The following is a 9,885-nucleotide window of genomic DNA, read 5'->3' as shown; positions in this document are numbered from 1 at the left end:
TGTGTGTGTGTGTGTGTGTGTGTGTGTGTGTGGAGAGAGAGGTGAATACTACTCAGCTGCCCCAGTGCACTCTGCACTGCACCGGGTGAGTATGTGTAAATGTTAAATGTTACACTACATTGTTAGTTCAACCAACTACAGTGGAAAGTCTGCAATACTGCGCGTTTAACAACATCCATGTAGAGATGTATTTAGATCTTTTATGGAGAAAACTATAACAATTAAAACAGAAATAATTTCACTTAAAGCCATTTTTAACACCAGGTTTGGTTCATGTTTTCTTTGTTTTCCTGCGTCCTAACGTCACACATTGATGATTGTCTAGACTTGGAACGGCTCATAATGAAGATATGCCCTGTAGAGACTGACTGCAGAGCGCAATCTCCTCGAAAAATCACAGCAAAAAAAGCATTTTATTGATAAGACTGACTGAGCACACACCGCAGAATGATAACGTCCAAACATCGATAAACCTTAATATTATTATTATTTTATTTATTTTTTTAATATTACTATTATTGAATAATCTATATTTCCGTTTGTTCGGGCAATCAAATCAGTCTTGTCTCTTAACGAGAATCCATTATTGTCACATTGGATCTTTGTTGAACAGTGCAGCTCTCAAATCTTTTTAAGAACTGCAAAATGATGACTTCATCTGTATCGTTCTGAAACGGATTAAAATATTAATGCCGTCATACAAGTCAGAAATTAAGAAAATCGCCCGAGCTGTTCTATGGGCATGCACCGAAAAACATCAGCACATGCATAAAATAAACAGGCGTTTTGCTCTCACCTACGAAGCGCCGAATCCTCCGTACCAAAGAATGCTGCAGGCTACTGTATGTGACCCATGCAGCATCCGCCACTCCAGGAAGATGACTGAGCGACGCAAACTATGTTTTCGAATACAGATGTGAACCCGAACGAAGAGATTTTGTAGCAAAGCACCCCGTACCCCGGCTTTTCGCTCCCCTTCTACTCCAACTGGTGTTTGAGACACGGCGACAGGCGATACTTCAGCAGTGAAAAGCAGCAGCGCGCAGCTTCCAGAGAGCAGCTGCCCTGTGCAGGTCAGCTGGACAGAAAAGCCTCTGACACCGACTCTGGTGCCCAAACAAGCAGCCTCACCATCTGTTCTGTCATCACAACCATGGGAACGAAAATCCCACCCTACCGGCCGTAAACTGCGATGCGCGGATTATGTTGTGATTGAACCTCAGGCTGAGGAAACAATGACATGTGACTACACTGAGACTATTTCGATGTTTTCTTTTTAGATTATTAGTGTTATTGTTGAGCGCTTAAACATTGTGCGTATTTTCACTCTTCGGGTAAACCTTACTGAAAAGTAGTTATCACCAGTGAAAAAAATGTGTGAACGTGTTTGGTAGAAAATCTTTTGTCTGCCACGAGCTCGGAGTTAATAATTCATAATAATTATGAATTGAAATGGACTTTAAAGTGGATCTAGTCACCCCACTTCTTCCCCCATTTCCCTAGCTCTCTCTTCCATGTGCATGCGCGCGCGCACACATACACACGCACAGACTCGGAAGTTTAATGACTAACATTGAATTCCTGGACTTTTACCATCTTTACACACTGGACCTTACCCAATGGTTTCTCAAGACTAACTGGTGGAACATAGAGTCGCTGCAGGCATGGATGACCTGGAGAAAAACATGAAGAGAAGCTAGGTTCAGTGATATAATGATAATGTAATCTTTTATTATAATTGAATTGTTAATGATTTTTGGCTGCTGGGTGTGAACTTTGTGGCTTGTGGAGCTTCTGAAGTTTAAGAATCACTCAACTTGAACATTACCAGAACCCTTTGACCAGATCTTCAGCATTAAATTAAACTGTTTACGTCATAGGGATTTTCTTTTATCCACATACAGAAGGCGAGTCCCCACACTGACGTGGAAACAGATTTAGGCATAAGGCAAGTAATACGCAAACTCTTCACGCAAACACAGGAGTCCATTTTGGGAATTTAAGAAAGATACATATTTCCTACACAACTGTCACTTCTTTGGATTCATTCTTGCTCCTCCGCCGCCTCCTCCTCCTCCCTCCTTTTTTTGCGGGAGCCGTGAAAATGACACTGTTTCATCACTTTCTGTTTGAGCTGCAAGTCTGGGCACTGCCTGTCAGGTACTTCATCCAAACTACAGCTACGGAGAACAGATGTTATCATCAATGTGTGCAAGAATGTGTGCAAGGATGTCACGTGCAGGGTTTGCTCTTTTACAAAAGAATTAAGGAGATAATTGCAGATATATGTATATACATTGTCAGCACAAAGACACTTTTGCCATTTTATTGGTTTTTATCAAAGCTTTTATAGATTCTCCATTCTACATTAGTAGACCAAGTTTGGATTTGCGTACCACTGATGAAATACTGCAGTGTTCAACCATTTCACATGGTTATGATGGACTGTTGATAGAAAGACGCGAACAGTTAAAAGGATTATGAACTATTGACCCCAGGAAACAGATGACTCTTCAGATACATACATTCATTTAATACTGAGCAGACCCCAAAGAAAACCTCAGTGGTAGTGGAAGTTAATATGATGGCGTCCTTCTTGTGACATAGTAGGCATTTTAGGTTATTCTTTTTTGTTTTGTTGTTGGAATCTTGAATCTTTTTTGAGGAGAAAGGACCAGTCCATTCACCATTTCGATTTGTCACCCCCTAACCCTTTAAATCAGAGGGTTCTGAACATTCTCCTCAGACCCCCTCACATTGTTGTGGAGCCCTTTTTGAGTTGCATCCATCAACAAAAAAAAGGTTTATGCATTTCACTTTGTTGATGGAAACCCAACAGACTAACTCCTGTTCTGCACAGGATACAATATAATATTGTATATGTCAACATCCTGATGTCAGTAAACTAAAGGTAAGAAAGTGCATCACATTTTGAATTATTCCGTATAGTTGCAGGGCGTCTAGGTACAAATGTATAATGTTTTTTTTTTTCTTATATTTGCCAATTTGCAGAATCCATCTGGAACTTTTTCTACGTCCTTTGTGATGTATAAAACTCGCTACTGCTCACATCGTGCTACCCCCACTGAGAGCTCAAAGTTGATTCAGCAGTCAGTGCGTGCGCAGGTTGCAACCAGCAAATCATAATTTCCCACCATTAACCTGCAGTGCTTGTGGTGTGGTTGCTCTGGCAACAACTCCCTCCCAGGAATGGCGATGCAGCATATCCACCGGTTTATTAGATCTCCGATCACACAGCTCCCTCCACATGACCATCTGGGAAAAACAGTCGCAAAGAAACATGTGCCCCCTGTTTTACCTTTCGCAGGTCTTCTCGTGATTTTGCTGCACTGCACTCCGCTGAAGAGACGATAAGATGTCATTTTTCTTGTCAGTGCTTGTTTGGGGTCATAGATAGGTGGACTATAAAAGGCAGAAATGATCAGATGAATACTGAAATAAAATGCATGCTGAGAAGTAGATGGAGACACTCACAGACATGATAATGCCTCCTTTTTTTTTATCCAGAAGCATTTGCTTGAGTTCACCCACGGTTTATTTGGAACACATAAAATAATATTTATTGGAGCACAAGATCTCAAGGGAGTTTTATTTGAAGAGATTTTTTTTAACTGAGCTTTACTGATGTTATTATTAACAGTCTCATGCTGTTTTCAGATGGAACCAGAGCAGATGCTGCTTGCCTCTGAACATTTAACACATTTACAGCCTTGATGTGACATTATGCCATAATTACACCATCCTTGGTACCATCACCACCTTCTGCCAAACTGTAGCAAACACTTCTAAGGAACTGCAGATGCCCATTCCACCAACGCTAATAAACGGACACTTACACGTGTGAAGTTGTGAGCACATATACACTCACTAGCCACTTTATTGGGAACACCTGTTTAGCTGCTCTTTACTACAAATACATTAGCCAATCACTTGGGAGTGAGCCAGTGCATTGAAGCATGCAGACATGTTCAAGACAACCTGCTGAGGTTCAAACTGGGGAATGAAAGGTGATTTAATAAAGCTACAGTTCACATGGTCTCACCAAAACTGGAAATAGAAAACTAGAAAAACATTGTCTGGTCTCAATTTCTCCTGCTAAGGTTAAATATCATGAGAGCATGAATTCATTGTGCCTTGCATGAAAGGTTTTAAGCTGCTGGTGGTGAAATGGTGTAGCACATTTTTTCATGGCACACTTTGGGCTCCTTAGCACTATATGACTATCACAAACACCACAGCCTACCTCAGTGTTGTTGCTGACCATAGTCATCCCTTCATGACCACAGTGTGCATGGCTGCTTCCACCAGAATGACGCACCATGTGATAAAGCTTAGTTAATCTCAAACTGGTTTCTTAAACATGGCGTTCACTGCATTCAACTTACATCAACAGTCACCAGATTTCATTCCAATAGAGCGCGATTGGCATGTGGTGGAATGAGAGATTCTCATCATGGATGAGACCAGAAATTTGGAGCAAAATCTCTGAGGAAAGTTTCCAAAACTTAGATTAGTCTTTGCCAAGAAGATTTAAAGCAGTTCTAAAAGCAAAAGAGGATCCATCCCAATATAATGGCAAGATGTACGTAATGAAGTGGCCGGTGTGTGTATACATGACAAATACAGAGGTGTGTTTTTATTTCTGTTTAGTTTCTCTGTGACTTAATAACTATGAAGTTAGATTTTGGTGCAGATGGTGCAGTTGAAATGATTATTATTCACTTCCTTGAATAGTGCTTGGGCCTTGGCCTAGTTGTGAGTTTTGTAATTTTCTAACTTTATAATAATTTAGACTTGGGATGGGCAGAGAAACAGAAACATCTTACAATACTGCATGTTGCAATTCAACAAAAACTAGCACAACCAGCCTCAGAAAATCTCCCCTCAGCTGAATCAGCTCCTTTCAGTATCAACGTAGATTGAACATTTTAAGCTTCACTGCATTTATTGCAGGGTTTTCACATTTTATACCAACAGTGTACAGGTGCTGTGTTTTCTGTGACTTTCAGCTGGCTCTGTTATATTATACCAAACCATAGACTATAATACTGATGATCATTGTTTTGGGGATATCAGCAATATCACTCCCACAACTACAGCTACAGCCCAGAGTCTTAACTTAACCTAGCTCAACTATCTTTCCAAAAAATAGCAAATAAATAGCCAAATAAAAAAAAACCCATAACCAAATCAATCACCCCCACATCTCTTTGTCTACAAATTATGACAGTTTGTCCATATCACATAGGTTTTTTTTTAGGGGATTCCCAAAAAGCAGTTGGCACATGCTAATTAGTAAACTTTAAAGGTGCTGACAGGATGGAGCCAGACTGGCTTTAAGGTAAGCTAAATCTCAGATATTACAAGGATATTGTTCTTGTATCTGTATGTTGTGACTCTAATGAGTAAAGTATTTTATTACATTCTTTGAAATTCTCAAGTCACTTAGAGTCCACTCAAATAAACACACAAAAGTACGTTCTTATACACCCGCAGATAAAGGTAAACTGGGCCTACAAACCCGAACTATTTAACAAAAAGTGCGAGTGATAGTTATATGAGAGAGCGTGACTGCATTATTAATCCTGGGAGAGTTAATATTTGATAATCTTTAACCATACTGTTAAACATGCTGTTTAGAAATGCAGGGCAGAGTGATACCACTGACTTTGTATGTCCAGCTCCACTGCTGAGACTCAAGGTGAATTTGTGTGAAATGTCTCATCGGAATTGGTCTTAATAGCCACAGAGGTGATGAGGTCCTGACTTCTGTTACACATGTCACTTTGCATTAGTGTCCACATTAGGGCCTTCTACTCTGCAACCAATCAGAGCCACTTAAAAACAAAATCAACAGATCCCTTTCTAATTGCTCCTTAGCAAAGCAATTTAGCAGAGGCTCTTGGGAACTGACTTTCATTTGAGTTTCTCAAATGCAGGCCTTGCTTGATTTGTTTTGGCCCAATCCAAAATTAAAACAGTTTCTGAAGCATTTGCAGTGTGTGTGTGTGTGTGTGTGTGTGTGTGTGTGTGTGTGTGTGTGTGTGTGTGTGTGTGTGTGTGTGTATAAAGTAGCCGTGTGTACTCCTTTACGTTTTGCTTTTCTTTTTGCAAAAATATATTAATAACACTAATTGCCCCTGGGTGTACTGTGGTGAAAAAGTATAATAGAATAATAGCATCTCGTTAATCAGTTGTATTTATCCATCCTTCTCATGTCCTCTCTCAGACAAATGAGAATATTAAAAGCAATTTGGTTCTTTTCTGTTCATTCCTGCAACAATAACAACTCCTTAAAAATTCAATCACACGTGGCACGAGTAGGGTTTTACATCACTGATGTCTTGCAAAGCAGGAGAAAAAAAAATGCTTTGACAGCCTCAAGTCGAAGAATGAGGTTTTTTGTTTTGTTTTTTTTATACTTCCAATTTCACAGATACAGCTGGGGACGCACAAAAGAAAAATGTTGTCAAGTTCAAATATTCCGAATGAATCAAACTCTATTCTATTCATTCCATTTCAAAGCAAGACTTAAATATGCTTTATGTGTCATCATCAAGAGGTAATTGGGAGTATGTTGAGATCAGGGAAACCAGAATACTTCAGTTTGTGTCCAAAGAAGTTATTTTTTTATTTTATCGGTTACTAATGGAATAATTTTACTTTTGTATCAAGCGGAGTAATATTTTTTTTGGCTCAGTTTTTATCCTAGAGACATATTTGTGCATTTAAGTGATATCACTGCCGATCTTTGACTCAGATATTGCAAGACTTACTGGACAGACTGGCATGAAATATGATGTATTCTGGCTTTGATCATCCCTGTAACAGCAATTCACTCATGTTATGAAATATCACGTCATCAGTTTGATAGTAGCTGCAAGATGGTTCTCCTCCAGAAATCAATAAACTACTAAAAGAACGTCTTCATCGAGAAAAAACAATAAAATGTTCGCATACTTTACCTGATGAATACATACCTGCAAAATTAATGTGATTCACCCAAGCTTCAATTTGTGCCTGGAGTTAATTTGCATATATTTTCATGCTAACATGCCAAAGTGGTTGGTGAACTGCATGGTAAACAAGCTTTTAAGCTGCAATACATCAGCATGATAGCATTATCATTATGAGCAAATTAGCATGCTACATTCAGCATTTTGTTCAGACCTCTCTAGCAGGGTGCAGGCCAGCCTCACAGGGCTTCTAACACTGCTGCAGACCCTTAAAAAGCTTTTGTAGCTTTGCTTTAAGTTTAACTCATTCCTCAGAATAGAAATACACAGTATGCTTAAGCAGTCATTGGTATAATGCTTTATATTACACGCTTTTGTGTAAGCATAGATCCACCTGAGTAAGCACAGCGCTGTTTAAAAGCATGGTACTCAGGATTCTGCATTGTGTGTACGTGTATTATTAGAGCAGGAAATTTTGCTTCTCAGCTCTTTTTACGTTCATACTGAGAAAAAGAGAAATCTGTCTCTCCCCATCCTCCATCCTTATCCCTCCTTGTACCCCCTCCCTCGCCTGTGCCAGCTGAACAAAGACAACTGTTCTTTGTTTGCTTCATGCTCCGTCTGAGCTTGAAGTCAGAATGTGTCTTTTTTTTCTTCTTCTTTTTTTTTACTGATGCTTGTGGCAGAGATAGAAGTACTGCTAATGTGTGCGTCTATGGGCAGCAGATATGCAGAGAAAGAAATAATCCAAAAGAAAACATTAAGCTTTGTGCCCACCAGGTTTCTGTTTGGAGTACGTTTTTGCAGATATTTTCAATAGAGGCAGCTGAAGCAGCTGTTTTTGTGAAAGCACTTTACCCGGCACCTTTTCTCGTTCAAAACACTCCACCTTTTTGTTCAGCTGCTCTCCGTGCTTGAGCTGAAAAATATCTTACAAAGAAACATTGCACTTTTGCTGTCAAGAGGATGAGATGTTCTCAGAGATCAAAGCACTTCATCCTTGAAGCATCCCAGTGCATTTTTGCAAGGGAAAAAAAAGTGTCCCGAAAGCAACAAGGATTCGGGTTGAGGGAAAGGGCAAGTTGGCCCACTTAGGAAGAAGGAAGGTGAATAAAAATGTAGTGAAGTGATTAGGGCCAGCAGAGGATTTGCATTAGGAGAAGTTAAGGGAGTGATGGATTTAAATATATATATGCCCCACTCAATTTTCTCTATATGGTAGGACTGGTGTGTGCTGGGGAGGGGCGGTGAAGTGATTCACCAGTCTGTGTTATTGGGTAAGTGGGGGGTAGAGGGTGGGTGGCCTCTTTAACCAGTCTGCTTCCTCGTGGAATATCTCTTTGTCTTTATTTTTTATAATTCCTCTTCTTGTCTTCAGAGCCCTGATTGCCTTTTCATGCTGGTTTATATTACTAGTCATTAGCACTGTGCCAGGAAGAAAAGAACGTGCATGTCACAATTAATTATTTCCATAGCATGATGAGAAAGTATGCATAATTAATCGGCATGTTCATAATGCAGATGTCAGTTTGTGTGGTCTGTGAAAATTTTGTATAATGTGCAAAATTCTCAGTTAGAGGGTAAATCCTTTGGACTGTTAAAGTCTCTCAGTGAATGGGATAATTTAGCTCCATTTCCTGGCTGACTGATATCAATAGATTGAGAGTTAAAGAGCGTGAAGAGAGTGGGTGGCTATTAGCTCTTATAAATCATGCTGATTCTAGAACGAAAGAGCCAGTGCTTCAGAGGAGTAGTGAGTGGGTGGAGGGTGTCAAGGACAGGAAAACTTCAGAGAATGTACCTTAAAGAGTCTTTAGCAGAATGACCAAATTACGCATAGGCAGCATGCTGCAGTAAGGAAATTCATGCTCGGGCACTAGTCAAGCTATTAATTTGCTAAAGACTATCAGACCGCCCTCAGCTGCTGCTATTGTGCGTGCTATACACACAGATGACTCAAAAACAAATTATGCCCGTAGTTATATTTTAGTGTTAAAATACAACCCACACAAAATGTAAATACACACCAGGTCCAGTGTCCTCTCAGGCAATGTTGATACAGCATGCACGAATCACCATCTGCAGGTTATCCAAGAACAGCCTGCAGCACACCATCAGCTCTGGGACTAATTGTAGCTGCAGGATTCAGTGCAGTAATTGGAACAGATTTGGGATTTCTTTTAAGAGCTTTATTTGATTAAATCACCGCAGTGAAGCAGGGTTTCAGCTAGCCAGCCTCATTACATTTGAATAACACTACTCCATGTAAACAGTGGGGCCCTACCTCTAACTTTGTCATTCAGTTTTTCAGTAGCTGACTCCTAAGTGGCAAACTTTCACACATTACTGAAGCAATTCTTTGCAAAAACACTCGTAGGCACGGCATAGCACAGAGTGCAGTTTCTTCTGTAAATTATTAAGAAGCCATAAGAGAAAGAGAGGCACATTGTACAATATGCTATGTTCTCCCATTGCTCAGTGGAAATATTTCATTTTTTTGCCTTTTGGTCCTTTCTCTCCATCATGGATATCTCCGTGCCTGTACCTCTCTGTTCTTGTTAACTTGCTTAGTGGTTTGTAAAGCTGAAGTTGCATAAACATCCAAAGATATCCTAAACATTGCTCCTCTGTATATCTTTACAGATATACCTCTGTATATCTGTATAACAAATTACTCTTTAAGATATACAGATTGATTTGTGGCTCTCTCTTTTTTTCACTGAATCCTGCAGTTTGCATTATTTTCTGCAAATTCTGACACAAACCTTATTGTGAGATAGAGTCTCATATCAGCTTGTGGGTGATATCATTTAATCTTCATTTGCAGAGTAAAATAGACCTTCAGCAGGAGCCACTATACTTGTTTTGGGCACTTTGTATAACAGTCGCTAAATAGCTTTCCTGCTAT

General features: G+C 39.7%; 1 protein-coding gene across 2 annotated transcripts in view; it reads right to left on the bottom strand.

Annotated features, from left to right (window-relative positions):
- Positions 1-1,214, bottom strand: part of LOC102199392 (leucine-rich repeat neuronal protein 1-like) — a 10,286-nt gene extending 9,072 nt beyond the window's left edge. Inside the window, exon 1 of one of the 2 annotated variants that reach the window (XM_005739592.2) lies at positions 797-1,214. The gene's annotated coding sequence lies outside the window, so the exon portion shown is untranslated. The remainder of the gene's footprint in view (positions 1-796) is intronic. The other variant, XM_005739593.1, reaches the window with a different exon arrangement.
- Between the last annotated feature and the right edge of the window lie 8,671 nt (positions 1,215-9,885).

The sequence above is a fragment of the Pundamilia nyererei genome, unplaced genomic scaffold (assembly GCF_000239375.1).
Source record: "Pundamilia nyererei isolate P.nyererei 1_Seehausen unplaced genomic scaffold, PunNye1.0 scaffold00092, whole genome shotgun sequence".
Taxonomy (NCBI): domain Eukaryota; kingdom Metazoa; phylum Chordata; class Actinopteri; order Cichliformes; family Cichlidae; genus Pundamilia; species Pundamilia nyererei.
The sequence above is the reverse complement of the archived record's forward strand: the minus strand, read 5'-3'. Positions and strand labels throughout refer to the sequence as shown.